This window comes from Triticum dicoccoides, chromosome 7B (genome assembly GCF_002162155.2).
Source record: "Triticum dicoccoides isolate Atlit2015 ecotype Zavitan chromosome 7B, WEW_v2.0, whole genome shotgun sequence".
NCBI classification, from domain to species: domain Eukaryota; kingdom Viridiplantae; phylum Streptophyta; class Magnoliopsida; order Poales; family Poaceae; genus Triticum; species Triticum dicoccoides.
Window position 1 is genome coordinate 676,530,099 of NC_041393.1, and position 14,743 is coordinate 676,544,841.

A 14,743-nucleotide genomic window follows, 5' to 3' on the forward strand; every position below is an offset into this window, starting at 1 on the left:
AGTGATTCAAAATCAAGTGAGTCCAAACGATCCATCTGCATGGAGTTTCTTCATGCGTATACACCAATAGACATGGTTCGCATGTCTCAAACTTTTCAAAAACGAGTGAGTCCAAAGATCCATCAACATGGAGCTTCTTCATGCGTTTTATACCAATATGACTTACATGGCAGTGCCACAAGTAAGTGGTACTATCATTACTATCTTATATCTTTTGGCATGAAAATGTGTATCACTACGATCGAGATTCAATAAACCATTCCTTTAGGTGCAAGACCACTGAAGGTATTATTCAAATAAATAGAGTAAGCATTATTCTCCTTAAATGAATAACCGTATTGCAACAGACATAATCCAATCATGTCTATGCTCAACGCAAACACCAAATAACAATTATTTAGGTTTAACACCAATCTCAATGGTAGAGGGAGCGTGCGATGCTTGATCATATCAACCTTGGAAACACTTCCAACACGTATCGTCAGCTCACCTTTAGCTAGTCTCCGTTTATTCCGTAGCTTTTGTTTCGAGTTACTAACACTTAGCAACCGAACCGGTATCTAATACCCTGGTGCTACTAGGAGTACTAGTAAAGTACACATTAACATAATGTATATCCAATATACTTCTATCGACCTTGCCAGCCTTCTTATCTACCAAGTATCTAGGGTAATTCTACTCCAGTGGCTGTTCCCCTTATTACAGAAGCACTTAGTCTCGGGTTTGGGTTCAACCTTGGGTTTCTTCACTGGAGCAGCAACTGATTTGCCGTTTCATGAAGTGTCCCTTCTTGCCCTTGCCCTTCTTGAAACTAGTGGTTTCACCAACCATCAACAATTGATGCTCCTTCTTGATTTCTACTTTCGCGGTGTCAAACATCGTGAATACCTCAAGGATCATCATATCTATCCCTGACATGTTATAGTTCATCACGAAGCTCTAGCAGCTTGGTGGCAATGACTTTGGAGAAACATCACTATCTCATCTGGAAGATCAACTCCCACTCGATTCAAGTGATTGTTGCACTCAGACAATCTGAGCACAAGCTCAACGATTGAGCTTTTCTCCCTTAGTTTGTAGGCTAAGAAAAACGTCTGAGGTCTTATACCTCTTGACGTGGGCACGATCCTGAAATCCCAATTTCATCCCTCGAAACATCTCATATGTTCCGCGACGTTTCGAAAACGTCTTTGGTGCCTCAACTCTAAACCGTTTAACTGAACTATCACGTAGTTATCAAAACGTGTATGTCCGATGTTCGCAACATCCACAAACGATGTTTGGGGTTTAGCACACTGAGCGGTGCATTAAGGACATGAGCTATCTACTGTCCGCATAATCGCTACTGTCAACTTTCAACTATATTTTCTCTAGGAACAAAACAGTGGAACTAAAGCGCGAGCTTACGACATAATTTGCAAAGATCTTTTGACTATGTTCAGGATAATTAAGTTCATCTTATGAACTCCCACTCAGATAGACATCCCTCTAGTCATCTAAGTGATTACATGATCCGAGTCAACTAGGCCGTGTCCGATCATCATGTGAGACGGACTAGTCATCATCGGTGAACATCTTCATGTTGATCGTATCTACTATACGACTCATGCTCGACCTTTCGGTCTCTTGTGTTCCGAGGCCATGTCTGTACATGCTAGGCTCGTCAAGTCAACCTAAGTGTTTCGCGTGTGTAAATCTGTCTTACACCCGTTGTATGTGAACATAAGAATCCATCACACCCGATCATCACGTGGTGCTTAGAAACGACGAACTTTCGCAACGGTGCATAGTTAGGGGGAACACTTTCTTGAAATTTAAATGAGGGATCATCTTATTTACTACCGTCGTTCTAAGTAAATAAGATGTATAAACATGATAAACATCACATGCAATCAAATAGTGACATGATATGGCCAATATCATATTGCTCCTTTTGATCTCCATCTTCGGGGCTCCATGATCGTCATCGTCACCGGCATGACACCATGATCTCCATCATCATGATCTCCATCATCGTGTCTCCATGAAGTTGTCTCGCCAACTCATTACTTCTACTAGTATGGCTACCGGTTAGCAATAAAGTAAAGTAATTACATGGCGTTGTTCAATGACACGCAGGTCATACAATAAATAAAGACAACTCCTATGGCTCCTGCCGGTTGTCATACTCATCGACATGCAAGTCGTGATTCCTATTACAAGAACATGATCAATCTCATACATCACATATCATCCATCACATTCTTCTTGGCCATATCACATCACATAGCATACCCTGCAAAAACAAGTTAGACGTCCTCTAATTGTTGTTTGCATGTTTTACGTGGCTGCTAATGGGTTTCTAGCAAGAACGTTTCTTACCTACGCAAAACCACAACGTGATATGCCAATTGCTATTTACCCTTCATAAGGACCCTTTTCATCGAATCCGTTCCGACTAAAGTGGGAGAGACTGGCACCCGCTAGCCACCTTATGCACCAAGTGCATGTCAGTCGGTGGAACCTGTCTCACGTAAGTGTACGTGTAAGGTCGGTCCGGGCCGCTTCATCCCACAATACCGTAGAAACAAGATTGGACTAGTAACGGTAAGCATATTGAACAAAATCAACGCCCACAACTACTTTGTGTTCTACTCGTGCAAAGAATCTACGCAATAGACCTAGCTCATGATGCCACTGTTGGGGAACGTAGTAGAAATTCAAAATTTTCCTATGAATCACCAAGATCTATCTATGGAGAAACCAGCAACGAGGGAAAGGAGAGTGCATCTACATACCCTTGTAGATCGCTAAGCGGAAGCATTCAAGAGAACGGGGTTAAAGGAGTCGTACTCATCGTGATCCAAATCACCGGAGATCCTAGTGCCGAACGGACGGCACCTCCGCGTTCAACACACGTACAGCCCGGTGACGTCTCCCACGCCTTGATCCAGCAAGGAGAGAGGGAGAGGTTGAGGAAGACTCCATCCAGCAGCAGCACAACGGCGTGGTGGTGATGGAGGAGCGTGGCAATCCTGCAGGGCTTCGCCAAGCACCGCGGGAGAGGAGGAGGGAGAGAGGTAGGGCTGCGCCTGGGAGAGGTCAAACTCATATGTATGCAACCCCAAATACCTCAACTATATATAGGGGAGAGGGAGGGGGCTGCGCCTCCCCTAGGGTTCCCACCCCAAGGGGTGCGGCAGCCCCCAAAACCCATCTAGGGTGCAGCCAAGGGGGGGAAGAGGGGAAACTTGCCCCCAAAGTTAGGTGGGTTTGCTCCCTCCCCCAAACCCTAGGCGCCTTGGGCCCTTGTGGGGGGGGCGCACCAGCCCACCTGGGGCTGGTCCCCTCCCACACTTGGGCCATGCAATCCTCCGGGGCCCGTGGCTCCACTTGGTGGACCCCCGGGACCCTCCCGGTGGTCCCGGTACGTTACCGATAAAACCCGAAACTTTTTCGGTGACCAAAACAGGACTTCCCATATATAAATCTTTACCTCCGTACCATTCCGGAACTCCTCGTGACGTCCGGGATCTCATCCAGGACTCCGAACAACATTTGGTAACCACATACAAACTTCCTTTATAACCCTAGCGTCATCGAACCTTAAGTGTGTAGACCCTACGGGTTCGGGAGACATGTAGACATGACCGAGACGTTCTCCGATCAATAACCAACAGCGGGATCTGGATACCCATGTTGGCTCCCACATGTTCCATGATGATCTCATCGAATGAACCACGATGTCAAGGACTCAATCGATCCCGTATACAATTCCCTCTGTCTAACGGTATTGTACTTGCCCAAGATTCGATCGTCAGTATACCGATACCTTGTTCAATCTCGTTACCGGCAAGTCTCTTTACTCGTTCCATAACACATCATCCCGTGATCAACCCCTTGGTCACATTGTGCACATTATGATGATGTCCTACCGAGTGGGCCTAGAGATACCTCTTCGTTTACACGGAGTGACAAATCCCAGTCTCGATTCGTGCCAACCCAACAGACACTTTCGGAGATACTTGTAGTGCACCTTTATAGCCACCCAGTTACATTGTGACGTTTGGTACACCCAAAGCATTCCTACGGTATCCGGGAGTTGCACAATCTCATGGTCTAAGGAAAAGATACTTGACATTATAAAAGCTTTAGCATACAAACTACACGATCTTTGTGCTAGGCTTAGGATTGGGTCTTGTCCATCACATCATTCTCCTAATGATGTGATCCCGTTATCAATGACATCCAATGTCCATGGTCAGGAAACCGCAACCATCTATTGATCAACGAGCTAGTCAACTAGAGGCTTACTAGGGACATGGTGTTGTCTATGTATCCACACATGTATCTGAGTTTCCTATCAATACAATTATAGCATGGATAATAAACGATTATCATGAACAAGGAAATATAATAATAACTAATTTATTATTGCCTCTAGGGCATATTTCCAACAAGACGGCCATCCGAAGACCATGCAATAAGGCTTCGTATTCAGCTGCATTGTTGGAGTCCGTGAATAATATTTGTAGGACATACTGAATAGTATCCCCGGTAGGGGATGTTAGGACAACGCCTGCCCCTAGGCCTACCAACATTTTTGATCCGTCGAAGTGCATGACCCAATTTGAATATGTGTTGTACTCTTTAGGTAGTTCGGCCTCAGTCCATTCAGAGATGAAGTCGTCTAATACCTGGGATTTAATGGCCTAGCGTGGTTTGTATGATATGTCGAACGGGAGGAGCTTAATGGCCCCTTGGCAATCCGGACCGTAGCATCGCGGTTGTTTATTATGTCGTTAAGAGGTACTTCGGAGGCCATTGTGATCGAGCACTCTTGAAAGTAGTGTCGTAGCTTCCGGGATGCCATGAAAACCGTGTATGCTATTTTTTGGTAGTGAGGGTACCGGGACTTGCATGGTGTGAGGATAGTGGATACGTAGTATACCGGCTTATGGAGCGGGAATTTGTGTCCGTCCTCCTATCGTTCGACAATGAGTACCGTACTCACAACTTGGTGTGTGGCCGATATATATAATAACATAGGTTCCCCACCATTTGGCGCGGCCAGGATTGGGTTGCTTGCTAGAAGAACCTTTATTTCTTCCAATCCGTCCGTTGCCGCGTCCGTCCACTCGAAGTGATCGGTGCGTCGAAGAAGGCGATAGAGTGGCAATGCCTTTTCTCCTAGCCTGGAGATAAAGCAGCTCAAAGCTGCCACGCATCTGGATAGTTTTTGGACTTGTTTAAGGTCCGTTGGCGTAGCCAACTACGACAAAGCTCGGATTTTAGCTGGGTTTGCCTCAATTCCTCTATTGGAAACGATGAAGCCCAGAAACTTTCCGGCGGGAACGTCGAAAACACATTTTTCCGGATTGATTTTAATGTCATATGTTCGTAGGTTGTCGAATGTAAGACGCAGATCATCTATTAATGACTTGACGTGTCTAGTTTTGATGACCACGTCATCTACGTATGCTTCAACTGTCTTGCTGATTTGTTTCTCCAGGCATGTTTGAATCATGCGTTGATAAGTGGCACCGGCGTTTTTAAGCCCGAAAGGCATAGTGTTGAAGCAGAAAGGTCTGTATGGGGTGATAAATGCCGTTGCGGCTTGGTCGGACTCCTTCATCTTGATTTGATGGTATCCGGAGTATGCGTTGAGGAAACAAAGTGAGTCGTGTCCTGCGGTAGCATCGACGATCTGATCAATGCGGGGGAGGGGAAAGGATCCTTAGGGCAAGACTTGTTGAGGTCTTTGAAATCGACGCATAGGTGCCAGGATTTATCCTTCTTTGGTACCATCACCAGGTTTGCTAGCCAGTCCGGGTGTTTTATCTCTCTAATGAATCTGGCCTAGAGTATCTTGGCTAGCTCCTCTCCCATGGCTTGTCGTTTGGGTTCGGAAAAGCGTTGTAATGTTTGTTTGACCGGCTTGTATCCCTTCAATATGTTTAGGACTATGTTCGGCCAGTCTGCATGGGATTGCTGGCAAATCAGAGGGGTGCCAGGTGAATATATCTCAGTTTTCGCGTAGGAACGCCCGCAGTGCGGCATCGATCGTGGGGTCCAGTTATGCCCCGATGGATGTTGTCTTCGTGGAGTTCATTGGGTGGACCTGGAATTTGACTATTTCGTCTGCTGGTTTAAAGGAGGTGGATTTGGATCGCTTATCAAGTATCACGTCGTCCCTATCCACCGTGGAGCGCAATGCGGTTAACTCTTTGGCCGCGAGGGCTTCGGACAATGCCTCGAGGGCCAAGGCGGCGGTTTTGTTTTCGGCGCGGAGTGCTATGTTCGGATCACTGGCAAGAGTGATGATTCCATTGGGCCCGGGCATCTTGAGCTTCATGTACCCGTAATGGGGTACAACTTGGAAGCTTACAAATGCGTCTCTCCTTGACAGGGCGTGATATCCACTGTTGAAAGGGGCCACTTGAAAGGTTATATCTTTGGACCGGTAATTCTCCGGCGTGCCGAATACCACATTGAGTGTGATTTTTCCCGCACATCGCGTCTTCCGACTGGGAATAATTCCTCGGAAGGTCGTATTACTTTGCTCAATGCGGCTCCTGTATATTTCCATTTTGTTGAGAGTTTCCTCGTAAATGAGGTTTAGTCCGCTCCCGTCGTCCATGAGCACTTTGGTAAGTCGAAAGTCGTCCACGGTTGGACTGAGGACCAATGCGGTAGGTGCCCGGACTATTCTGAATTTTAGTCCGCTGCCGCCGTCCATGAGCACTCCATGAACACGCACGACGAGCGGCAGTAGGACGGCCTGGAGGAGGCCATCGCCCTCTCTGCCGCCGGGGACGTCGCGTTCCCGGAGCTGCAGCTGGCGGCCGTCACGGGGGAGCCGGAGGAGGAGGACGCACCCGCGTTCGAGCAGCTGGTGGGCCAGGGGTGGGGCTGGTCCTGCACTGCGCCGGAGATGGCCGCCGGCCTGGGCGTGAACTGGTGCCCCACTCCGCCGCGGTCACCGGAGCGGGAGGCGTCGCCGCGGGAGGAGGTGGTGCAGGCACCTCTGGTCGTTCAGCCCGCCCCCGTCTACCACGCACCGCCGCCCCACCTCTGGACGCCGCCGGAGTACGTCGACCTCGTCAGCGACGACGACGACACCTGTGGTCAGTGAAGACGACGACGGCCACGACACCGACGGGCGCGGCAGGAGCGCGCAGGAGGAGTTTTTTTATTATTTTGTTATTATGTTAACTACGAAACTGGGCCTTTTAAGTGGCCGTTGAAACTGGGTCGTTTTGTGGCCGACCCCTATATATGTTTTATGTTTTTTTTAAATGTGTTTATTAGCTTTTTTTAGTTATTTCATTCAGTTTTTTATTCCCGTCCACCCCGGACACGATTTGGGGTGCGGCCGCGCGGTGGGCGCACGCACAACCCAACGGACACAGCCGGACACGGATGAACCCATCGACGCCCCAAACGGACAAAATCCGGCCAATCCGGACGTCCATTTGAAAAAGATGAAACTCATGGGCACTAGCACCCATGGTTTATTGATATAGGAGAAGCATCCCTTGTGAGAAACCAGAAATTCGTCCCCGACGTGGCTCGAACCCTGATTGCTGGAGACGCCACTGCGCTCCCTTGCCACTAGGCTACAGCGTCGTGCGGTGGAGTTGGCCTAAGTCATCTTAGACAACTGAAATTGAGTTGTCACGCTGTCTGAAGTGTCTACAACGTCTTATAAAAATGAACAGATGGAGTACTAGTGATTTAATAGGAGTATTATTTTTACTTTTTTTTTTATGATAGTATGCGTATTATGAACTCAGAAGAAGAACCCGCAGGAGCAAAGCGGTGTACGCATGCGCGCGCCCAGGTTACCTGTCGGCACGACGTCGGGTCGTCGGCCGAACCCCAGAACCGGCCTGCCAGCTATAGCAAAAAGAAATCTTTCGTCCCTCGCGTCGTAGGGGGGCCCATTCCGTTCACGTTCTTATCCTGGCGAGCGAGCCCGACCCAGGCGGGCACTGCCAGCCACTCGCCGGGCACGACCACCCCCCGATGATGATGCTGATCTCGATCTGTAGGCACGCAGCACACTCCGCTGGTCACGCACGCAAGTTGCTCCACTCTGTTTGCCAAAAAGAAAAAAGAAACGTTCCCTGCCGTGGAGGCTCTCCCGTCCAGGGCACGTGTCTCACGCAGCGGCTCGGCTCGCTCACTGGCCCGGAGAGCGCCGCTGCACTCGCCATCGATCCATCTTTTTTTGACAGAGACCGCCACCAATCAATCCCCTGAGTAGTTGATGTAGAATCACGGAGAGCAAGATACGACCTTTCGGTGAGAGAGTAGGCTAGTCTATTTAGGGTGTGGAGTGGGTCTGCTTGTTCGCATCCATGCCTAAGGGCATCTTCAGCCGTTGGCTTTCCAGGAGGGGCAAAAAATCGCCTCCTGAGGGTGCACCGGCGCTAAACCGCGCACTGGGGGCGTGATGCCCCCCAGTCGCGGCGTCCACGGTTAGTCAAAAAAGTTAAATACGGCGCAAAAACGACTTAAATTTAACGCAAACATCGGCGAGTTCGTTCAAATTTAAACATATTTTACAAAAAAAAAACTATCGCGAGCTACCCCGCCGTCTCCCTCGCCGCCCGCCTCGCCGCCCGCCCAAGCGGTTCTACATGCCGAGGAGGCTGTAGAACCGCGTGTAGTCACCGCCGTCGTCGTCATCGTCGTCGCCGTTGTCGCCATCCCTGCTGCATCCCTCCCCCGGTTGGCGCGGCGGGTTGGACGGTCCGGGGGCGTCGTCGTCGTCGTCGCTGTTAAGGACCACGACGTCGTGCTCGTCCTCACGCCCACGCTTGCAGGCCGCGATCTCCTCCAGGTGTGTGCACCCGCCCGCGCTGATCCTCCACGCCCCGGGCACCCGCATGTCCGGCGGGACCGGGTACTCGGCCTTGTAAAGGAGGCGAGCCTCGTCTTCATGAAGATGGCGGCGGCCGAAGCCGTTCGCCGCCGCGCCGTCGCCTGGGAAGCGCTCGGCCATGGGTGTGAACTGGAGACGGTGAAAGAAGGAGAGGAGAGGGAGGAACGACGACGGGGGAGAGTGTGAGTCGCCGAGTGCGCCGTGGCGCGTCATATATAGGCCGAGGCGCGCGTGCCACAGTGTGTACGCGTGGCGGGCGAGGGAGGGCGAGGGACGCGCGTCGTCCGGTCTTCACTGCGCCGCCCGTGAGGCATCAATGGTGCAGGCTGACCGGCGCGGCAGCGCGCGGCAGATTTGGCATTGATTCGCCGCGGGAAACGAGGCGATGAGGACGACAAAGGGCCGAGAAGAGAGCCGTGTCGCTGACGCGGCGGGCCCGCGGCTTTTTCGCGCCAAAACAGTTCGCCCGGCGCCCCCGGGCGCCCCCCAGCGCGCCGGGTTCGGGCTGGGTCCGCCGGCGCTGTTTTCGGCCCAAGCCGGCGAAAATCGGGCTCCTGGGGGCGCGACTGGGCCGTTTTTTCGGCGCCGGCGCGAAAAAAACGCCTGGGGAGGCCTTCCTGGGGGCGCGGCTGGAGATGCCCTAACGTCTAGAAAGTATTTTACGAGTGAGGCGTTTTGGATCCAGGATCATTTGCAGCTGCACTCAATAAAAAAATCAGAACAAATACTAATTTTTTTTAAAAAATCCATTTTTTTTGGCATGATAGATAATTTGGTTTGTTCGCTCTTAATTTTAAATCATTTGGACATCTGAGTAGCTCTCGGCAAAAAAACAAATTTAGGGTCTGTTAAATGGTGTACTATCCATATATTGTTCTGATCTAATTTGTCTTTTTTGCTGAGAGCTACTTAAATGTTCAACTGCTCTGAAATTTGGGGCACACCTCACGCACCAAATTATCTATCTTGCATAAATTTTTTGGATTTTTTTGAATTTTGTATGAATTGTTTCTTCAACGGGTGCAGATGAGCCCAGGCTTAGAATTGAATATTTGGTATTTTACTCTCTTCTATTAGGGTGTGGAGTGGGTCTGGCTAGCAAGCTTTTTTTTCCCTTTTCTTGAGTCTAGCAGAAAGAGCAAGTTGGAATTGACCAAAATTTGAAACGGAAAAGCGGCATGAATTTCAAAACACGCGTGCTACCGTGATTTTGTATCCTCATACATAACTCATGGCAACAGGTTGTATTAGAATTTGACCTCGATTTGCAGGTTTGGAATTTCGTCGCTGGCCGATGGAGGTTCTCCCTCAAGGATACGTCGGCGGCTATTTTGTGTGGCGCGCTTCTAGACCGCTGCAACGCCGCCCTCGACTCATCGTGTTTCTTCTACGACGAGGAGGAGAACATCAGGCACCTCTTATTCTCCTGCGCGTGATTTCAAAAGCTGTTCTCCCCCGTCGTAGTTCTTCGTTCACATGCATGCCTGCCATCGATGTGGTTGCAGTCAGTAGAGGATCTACCATTGGGGCGAGCTGGGGCGGCCGCCCCGGGTCTTCGGCGGCGGAGCACCGACCCCCGCTGCCTATCCTTCGTCCGGCCCTCTCAGCTTTCCTCCGGCAGCTAGTACTTCATGGCAGCTCGGCTGCGTGCCTTTTTTGCGAACGGGTGGGTGACTCGAGGTTGAGAGAGGAATTGGGCTTGGTTGGAGTGCACACTAGACTAAGCTGCAACGATTCAGCCCAATTTATATCTCACCAAACGTCCACACACACAGCCAATTTTGATTGCGTTTTGTATCCGTTTTTTTCAAGATCCAATCGTTCGCCCCCGGCAAACTTCGATTCCTGGGTCTGCCATTGGTTGCGGTGCTCTGGGCGTGTGAAAGATGCTAGGGTATTCCACGACATCCCGTTTGCTACTGATAGTCGCCACTCACGTTATTTGATGTCGATGCCCTCCTTCGAGGATAGTGCCGCTCGTGCTCTCAATGTTTGGGTTCATAAATTCAACATGCATGGGTTAATGGTTCATCATGTCCCCCCCCCCCACTGGAGACGGTGAAAGAAGGAGAGGAGAGGGAGGAACGACGACGGGGGAGAGTGTGAGTCGCCGAGTGCGCCGTGGCGCGTCATATATAGGCCGAGGCGCGCGTGCCACAGTGTGTACGCGTGGCGGGCGAGGGAGGGCGAGGGACGCGCGTCGTCCGGTCTTCACTGCGCCGCCCGTGAGGCATCAATGGTGCAGGCTGACCGGCGCGGCAGCGCGCGGCAGCTTTGGCATTGATTCGCCGCGGGAAACGAGGCGATGAGGACGACAAAGGGCCGAGAAGAGAGCCGTGTCGCTGACGCGGCGGGCCCGCGGCTTTTTCGCGCCAAAACAGTTCGCCCGGCGCCCCCGGGCGCCCCCCAGCGCGCCGGGTTCGGGCTGGGTCCGCCGGCGCTGTTTTCGGCCCAAGCCGGCGAAAATCGGGCTCCTGGGGGCGCGACTGGGCCGTTTTTTCGGCGCCGGCGCGAAAAAAACGCCTGGGGAGGCCTTCCTGGGGGCGCGGCTGGAGATGCCCTAACGTCTAGAAAGTATTTTACGAGTGAGGCGTTTTGGATCCCAGGATCATTTGCAGCTGCACTCAATAAAAAAATCAGAACAAATACTAATTTTTTTTAAAAAATCCATTTTTTTGGCATGATAGATAATTTGGTTTGTTCGCTCTTAATTTTAAATCATTTGGACATCTGAGTAGCTCTCGGCAAAAAAACAAATTTAGGGTCTGTTAAATGGTGTACTATCCATATATTGTTCTGATCTAATTTGTCTTTTTTGCTGAGAGCTACTTAAATGTTCAACTGCTCTGAAATTTGGGGCACACCTCACGCACCAAATTATCTATCTTGCATAAATTTTTTGGATTTTTTTGAATTTTGTATGAATTGTTTCTTCAACGGGTGCAGATGAGCCCAGGCTTAGAATTGAATATTTGGTATTTTACTCTCTTCTATTAGGGTGTGGAGTGGGTCTGGCTAGCAAGCTTTTTTTTCCCTTTTCTTGAGTCTAGCAGAAAGAGCAAGTTGGAATTGACCAAAATTTGAAACGGAAAAGCGGCATGAATTTCAAAACACGCGTGCTACCGTGATTTTGTATCCTCATACATAACTCATGGCAACAGGTTGTATTAGAATTTGACCTCGATTTGCAGGTTTGGAATTTCGTCGCTGGCCGATGGAGGTTCTCCCTCAAGGATACGTCGGCGGCTTTTTTGTGTGGCGCGCTTCTAGACCGCTGCAACGCCGCCCTCGACTCATCGTGTTTCTTCTACGACGAGGAGGAGAACATCAGGCACCTCTTATTCTCCTGCGCGTGATTTCAAAAGCTGTTCTCCCCCGTCGTAGTTCTTCGTTCACATGCATGCCTGCCATCGATGTGGTTGCAGTCAGTAGAGGATCTACCATTGGGGCGAGCTGGGGCGGCCGCCCCGGGTCTTCGGCGGCGGAGCACCGACCCCCGCTGCCTATCCTTCGTCCGGCCCTCTCAGCTTTCCTCCGGCAGCTAGTACTTCATGGCAGCTCGGCTGCGTGCCTTTTTTGCGAACGGGTGGGTGACTCGAGGTTGAGAGAGGAATTGGGCTTGGTTGGAGTGCACACTAGACTAAGCTGCAACGATTCAGCCCAATTTATATCTCACCAAACGTCCACACACACAGCCAATTTTGATTGCGTTTTGTATCCGTTTTTTTCAAGATCCAATCGTTCGCCCCCGGCAAACTTCGATTCCTGGGTCTGCCATTGGTTGCGGTGCTCTGGGCGTGTGAAAGACGCTAGGGTATTCCACGACATCCCGTTTGCTACTGATAGTCGCCACTCACGTTATTTGATGTCGATGCCCTCCTTCGAGGATAGTGCCGCTCGTGCTCTCAATGTTTGGGTTCATAAATTCAACATGCATGGGTTAATGGTTCATCATGTCCCCCCCACTGGAGACGGTGAAAGAAGGAGAGGAGAGGGAGGAACGACGACGGGGGAGAGTGTGAGTCGCCGAGTGCGCCGTGGCGCGTCATATATAGGCCGAGGCGCGCGTGCCACAGTGTGTACGCGTGGCGGGCGAGGGAGGGCGAGGGACGCGCGTCATCCGGTCTTCACTGCGCCGCCCGTGAGGCATCAATGGTGCAGGCTAACCGGCGCGGCAGCGCGCGGCAGTTTTGGCATTGATTCGCCGCGGGAAACGAGGCGATGAGGACGACAAAGGGCCGAGAAGAGAGCCGTGTCGCTGACGCGGCGGGCCCGCGGCTTTTTCGCGCCAAAACAGTTCGCCCGGCGCCCCCGGGCGCCCCCCAGCGCGCCGGGTTCGGGCTGGGTCCGCCGGCGCTGTTTTCGGCCCAAGCCGGCGAAAATCGGGCTCCTGGGGGCGCGACTGGGCCGTTTTTTCGGCGCCGGCGCGAAAAAAACGCCTGGAGAGGCCTTCCTGGGGGCGCGGCTGGAGATGCCCTAACGTCTAGAAAGTATTTTACGAGTGAGGCGTTTTGGATCCCAGGATCATTTGCAGCTGCACTCAATAAAAAAATCAGAACAAATACTAATTTTTTTTAAAAAATCCATTTTTTTGGCATGATAGATAATTTGGTTTGTTCGCTCTTAATTTTAAATCATTTGGACATCTGAGTAGCTCTCGGCAAAAAAACAAATTTAGGGTCTGTTAAATGGTGTACTATCCATATATTGTTTTGATCTAATTTGTCTTTTTTGCTGAGAGCTACTTAAATGTTCAACTGCTCTGAAATTTGGGGCACACCTCACGCACCAAATTATCTATCTTGCATAATTTTTTTGGATTTTTTTGAATTTTGTATGAATTGTTTCTTCAACGGGTGCAGATGAGCCCAGGCTTAGAATTGAATATTTGGTATTTTACTCTCTTCTATTAGGGTGTGGAGTGGGTCTGGCTAGCAAGCTTTTTTTTCCCTTTTCTTGAGTCTAGCAGAAAGAGCAAGTTGGAATTGACCAAAATTTGAAACGGAAAAGCGGCATGAATTTCAAAACACGCGTGCTACCGTGATTTTGTATCCTCATACATAACTCATGGCAACAGGTTGTATTAGAATTTGACCTCGATTTGCAGGTTTGGAATTTCGTCGCTGGCCGATGGAGGTTCTCCCTCAAGGATACGTCGGCGGCTATTTTGTGTGGCGCGCTTCTAGACCGCTGCAACGCCGCCCTCGACTCATCGTGTTTCTTCTACGACGAGGAGGAGAACATCAGGCACCTCTTATTCTCCTGCGCGTGATTTCAAAAGCTGTTCTCCCCCGTCGTAGTTCTTCGTTCACATGCATGCCTGCCATCGATGTGGTTGCAGTCAGTAGAGGATCTACCATTGGGGCGAGCTGGGGCGGCCGCCCCGGGTCTTCGGCGGCGGAGCACCGACCCCCGCTGCCTATCCTTCGTCCGGCCCTCTCAGCTTTCCTCCGGCAGCTAGTACTTCATGGCAGCTCGGCTGCGTGCCTTTTTTGCGAACGGGTGGGTGACTCGAGGTTGAGAGAGGAATTGGGCTTGGTTGGAGTGCACACTAGACTAAGCTGCAACGATTCAGCCCAATTTATATCTCACCAAACGTCCACACACACAGCCAATTTTGATTGCGTTTTGTATCCGTTTTTTTCAAGATCCAATCGTTCGCCCCCGGCAAACTTCGATTCCTGGGTCTGCCATTGGTTGCAGTGCTCTGGGCGTGTGAAAGACGCTAGGGTATTCCACGACATCCCGTTTGCTACTGATAGTCGCCACTCACGTTATTTGATGTCGATGCCCTCCTCCGAGGATAGTGCCGCTCGTGCTCTCAATGTTTGGGTTCATAAATTCAACATGCATGGGTTAATGGTTCATCATGTC